The sequence below is a fragment of the Silurus meridionalis genome, chromosome 3 (genome assembly GCF_014805685.1).
Source record: "Silurus meridionalis isolate SWU-2019-XX chromosome 3, ASM1480568v1, whole genome shotgun sequence".
NCBI classification, from domain to species: domain Eukaryota; kingdom Metazoa; phylum Chordata; class Actinopteri; order Siluriformes; family Siluridae; genus Silurus; species Silurus meridionalis.
Window position 1 is genome coordinate 33,167,850 of NC_060886.1, and position 5,358 is coordinate 33,173,207.

At 38.8% G+C, this 5,358-nt stretch overlaps 2 non-coding genes across 2 annotated transcripts; both read left to right on the forward strand.

Annotated features, from left to right (window-relative positions):
• The first annotated feature begins 799 nt into the window (after nt 1-799).
• On the forward strand, nt 800-873 carry trnat-ugu. The gene has a single exon. It is a non-coding gene; the product is annotated as a tRNA-Thr (tRNA).
• A 1,921-nt stretch (nt 874-2,794) lies between these two features.
• trnat-ugu lies at nt 2,795-2,875 on the forward strand. Its single transcript has one exon. It is a non-coding gene; the product is annotated as a tRNA-Thr (tRNA).
• The last annotated feature ends 2,483 nt before the right edge of the window (nt 2,876-5,358 follow it).

Sequence of the window (5,358 nt, forward strand, 5' to 3'; positions counted from 1 at the left end):
CCTCCTCATTAAAACTCCTAAAATCTTTATTTCTTTTGCTTCCATAAAAGTAAAATGATCCATTAAAAACGCAGCCCCTCTGAATCTCATGTATACCGTTTTATCATAATTTATTTTGGCTCCTGATCCCCTACAGAACTTTTGTACTGTTTGCATTGCTTTTTTCACCAGATTTTTGACCAATGGCGTTGTGTCATCCGCATATTTAAATATTTTATTCTCTTCTCCCTCGATGCCTAATCCTTTTATTCCTTTTATTCCTTTTATTCCTGTTTTTTAGTTAGTCCAAAAGGAACCACAATTAGATGTACAATTAATGTATGGGTCATATACAAATACAACATGAATGGGTCCAAGAGTAAACATTCGAGATCAATTGCTACTGTGGACAGTGGTGCCTAATGTTTGTTAGTTGCAGCACTGCTTTGTTATTGCTGGAAGAGTAGGACCCTCAGAGCATTTGCTGTCAACAGTTGTGTGTTGCATGCTAATTTCAACAGAATTTTGGTGGTTTGTTAAAACTATGACCAGATATTAGATAGAACGTTTTCACTGCTATGGCATGGCTATTGTTTGTCGATATGTATCTTATAACTATATTTAACTATATTTGTACTTGACCATATTTTATGTTGAGGACCTCAATTAATGGTAGAGCTAGCATCAAGACAAAAATCAAATCTATGCTTCTGCCTTATTAGCTGTTAGTTTGAATGCATATGTCCATGCAATATTTTTTTTCTAAATCTAAGAGCAAAGAATTACAACAGCTGGCTGAGTAGTCACTGAGCGGCATTGCAGCGCTGTGGCTTAGTTGGTTAAAGTGTCTGTCTTGTAAACAGGAGATCCTGGGTTCAAATCCCAGCAGTGCCTGGTGCAGTTGTCCTTTGCTGCTTCTTCTTGAGTGCCTTCCAGTGTTTTCTTCATGGCTTGAGATTTAACATTGCAAGTGGATAAGATGGTTTCTCTGGGGCACTGAATGGTGAATTGCAGGCTTTGCTCTGACCCTTTTAAAAGCATCATAGTATTTTTAGCAATGGATAAAACTGTGCTTTTCTACAAACTATGAGCCAGCCATAAGGATGAACAGTTACGAGATAGTAAAATACAGCTCTGTGCACTGTAGGCGCGCAAATGGATAGCGCATTGGACTCATAGACTCAGCAGTCAGAGCTATTCAAAGGTTGTGGTTCGAGTCCCTCCAGAGTCGTTGTGTTTTTCCACTTGTCTCTCTAGTAACTTTTATTGTGCACCAGGTAGATTTAAGAGCCATATTGCATGTGGCATGTCCGTGCTTCTCGTACTAAACCGAAATGCTTTGTCGGTTGTGGTTTTCAAAAAAAATTTCCTCTTGTTCCACATGGTTCTACTCGTTTGACCAAAACGTTGCTGTACCCTAATCAGATGTTCCAACACATATTCCTGACACAGAATCATTCCATACTTTGTGCTTACACATCCAAAGCCCACACTTATCTTCTGATTAGCAAAGATTAGGAACATGGGCACAACTGTTTTGTCTCATTGGCACAACCATGTATAAACTGCTTGTGTTGATTCAACTGGCAGGCAATGGTGGATTCTGAGGTGTTGATTACATGGGTATGTCTTAAATCCAAAGTAAACAGTCCAATGGTACAATAATTGTTCAAAATATGATTTTAAAATCTCTTACATGAAACCAATACAACATTTCTTGGGTCCAAGAGCAAACGATCTAGATCAGCTGCTCATACCACTTAGGACAGTGGTGCTTAATGTTGGTTAGATGCAGCTCCTCTTTGTTATTGCTGTAAGCGTGGTACCATGGCCATACAAACTGCAATGAAAATCAGCTAAATTGAGTACAACTGCACTGTGATTTCAACCCAAAACATTATAGGCCTTTTTGTCAAAGAGCAAACTGTTTGTGGTGGAACAACTCCATAGTAATCTCAGATTCTGAGGTTTGTAATAACATAGATATATCTTACAGTCAGATTGGACAGTACTTTGGTACAGCAGTTGGTCTAAATCAAGTAAAAAATCTTCTTACACTGAAGATAAACAACAGGCAACAGGGCCTTAATTGTCATACATTCTCAGAGCAGTGGCTCATAATAACGGACTTCACACAGCTCGCCTCGTTAGTGCAGTAGGTAACGCGTGAGTCTCATAATCTGAAGGTTGTGAGTTCAAACCTTACACGAGGTAAGTTTCCTCTGAAATCTTCATCACCGCTAGTGGTTCTACAGGCAGACAAACTGCAACATAAATCAAGTAAAACAGCTACAAGTGTTTAGTCTCATCTGCACAAACAATTATATACTGCTTGTGTTGATTCAACTGGCAGGCAATGGCAGATTCCGAGTTCTTGATTACAAGAGGTTCCTCTTACAACCAAAGTGCACAGTCCAATGGTACGGTAATTGTTCTACAAAAGATTTAAAAACCTCTTATATAAAACAAATACAACATGCATGGGTCCAAGAGCAAACAATCAAGATCAATTGCTCCTACCTTAGTAGTCTCCTACTTTGTTGAGACTATGACCAGATATTAGATAGAAAGTTTTCACTGCTATAGCATGGTTATTGTATGTCGATATTTATTTTAACTATATTTGTATTTGATCATATTTTATGTTGAGGACCTTAGCAAGTCTCAAATTAATGGTAGAGCTAGCATCAAGACAAAAATCAAATCTATGCTTCTGCCTTATTAGCTGTTAGTTTGAATGCATATGTCCATGCAATATTTTTTTTCTAAATCTAAGAGCAAAGAATTACAACAGCTGGCTGAGTAGTCACTGAGCGGCATTGCGCGCTGTGGCTTAGTTGGTTAAAGTGCCTGTCTTGTAAACAGGAGATCCTGGGTTCAAATCCCAGCAGTGCCTGGTGCAGTTGTCCTTTGCTGCTTCTTCTTGAGTGCCTTCCAGTGTTTTCTTCATGGCTTGAGATTTAACATTGCAAGTGGATAAGATGGTTTCTCTGGGGCACTGAATGGTGAATTGCAGGCTTTGCTCTGACCCTTTTAAAAGCATCATAGTATTTTTAGCAATGGATAAAACTGTGCTTTTCTACAAACTATGAGCCAGCCATAAGGATGAACAGTTACGAGATAGTAAAATACAGCTCTGTGCACTGTAGGGCGCTGCGGCGCAATGGATAGCGCATTGGACTCATAGACTCAGCAGTCAGAGCTATTCAAAGGTTGTGGTTCGAGTCCCTCCAGAGTCGTTGTGTTTTTCCACTTGTCTCTCTAGTAACTTTTATTGTGCACCAGGTAGATTTAAGAGCCATATTGCATGTGGCATGTCCGTGCTTCTCGTACTAAACCGAAATGCTTTGTCGGTTGTGGTTTTCAAAAAAAATTTCCTCTTGTTCCACATGGTTCTACTCGTTTGACCAAAACGTTGCTGTACCCTAATCAGATGTTCCAACACATATTCCTGACACAGAATCATTCCATACTTTGTGCTCACACATCCAAAGCCCACACTTATCTTCTGATTAGCAAAGATTAGGAACATGGGCACAACTGTTTTGTCTCATTGGCACAACCATGTATAAACTGCTTGTGTTGATTCAACTGGCAGGCAATGGTGGATTCTGAGGTGTTGATTACATGGGTATGTCTTAAATCCAAAGTAAACAGTCCAATGGTACAATAATTGTTCAAAATATGATTTTAAAATCTCTTACATGAAACCAATACAACATTTCTTGGGTCCAAGAGCAAACGATCTAGATCAGCTGCTCATACCACTTAGGACAGTGGTGCTTAATGTTGGTTAGATGCAGCTCCTCTTTGTTATTGCTGTAAGCGTGGTACCACGGCCATACAAACTGCAATGAAAATCAGCTAAATTGAGTACAACTGCACTGTGATTTCAACCCAAAACATTATAGGCCTTTTTGTCAAAGAGCAAACTGTTTGTGGTGGTACAACTCCATAGTAATCTCAGATTCTGAGGTTTGTAATAACATAGATATATCTTACAGTCAGATTGGACAGTACATTGGTACAGCAGTTGGTCTAAATCAAGTAAAAAAATCTTCTTACACTGAAGATAAACAACAGGCAACAGGGCCTTAATTGTCATACATTCTCAGAGCAGTGGCTCATAATAACGGACTTCACACAGCTCGCCTCGTTAGTGCAGTAGGTAACGCGTGAGTCTCATAATCTGAAGGTTGTGAGTTCAATCCTTACACGAGGTAAGTTTTCTCTGAAATCTTCATCACCGCTAGTGGTTCTACAGGCAGACAAACTGCAACATAAATCAAGTAAAACAGCTACAAGTGTTTAGTCTCATCTGCACAAACAATTATATACTGCTTGTGTTGATTCAACTGGCAGGCAATGGCAGATTCCGAGTTCTTGATTACAAGAGGTTCCTCTTACAACCAAAGTGCACAGTCCAATGGTACGGTAATTGTTCTACAAAAGATTTAAAAACCTCTTATATAAAACAAATACAACATGCATGGGTCCAAGAGCAAACAATCAAGATCAATTGCTCCTACCTTAGTAGTCTCCTACTTTGTTGAGACTATGACCAGATATTAGATAGAAAGTTTTCACTGCTATAGCATGGTTATTGTATGTCGATATTTATTTTAACTATATTTGTATTTGATCATATTTTATGTTGAGGACCTTAGCAAGTCTCAAATTAATGGTAGGACTAGCATCAAGACAAAAATCAAATCTATGCTTCTGCCTTATTAGCTGTTAGTTTGAATGCATATGTCCATGCAATATTTTTTCCCTAAAGCTAATAGCAAAGAATTTCCATTTAACAGCTGGCTGAGTATTTGCCAGCTTGCATTGAGGTGCTGTGGCTTAGTTGGTTAAAGTCCCTGTCTAGTAAACAGGAGATCTTAAGTTCGAATTCCAGCAGTGCCTGATGCAGTTGTCCTTTGCTGCTTCCGCTTGAGTGTTTTCCAGCTATTACTTTATGGCTTGTGATTTAACATCGCAAGTGGATAAGATGGTTTCTCTGGGGCACTGAATGGTGAATTGCAGGCTTTGCTCTGACCCTTTTAAAAGCTTGATAGTATTTGTTAGCAATGAAAAAAAAACTGTGCTGTTAAACAAACTACAAGCCATCCATTAAGATAAACATTTCGAGATAGTAAAATACAGCACTGTGTAACGTAGGGCTCTGTGGCCAAATGGATAGCGCATCAAGACAATGGACTGGTTAAAAGATGACGAGATGCCTATACAATCAATAAAAAAGAAAGAAAACGAACTGCAAAAAGAGTTTACCTGAAGGAAGTGACAGATATGACAGATATGAAAGATATGAGAGTATCAGACATAAATAAAGCATTAATAGAGCAGATTGGTGAAGGAGGATTCTCGTAGTGC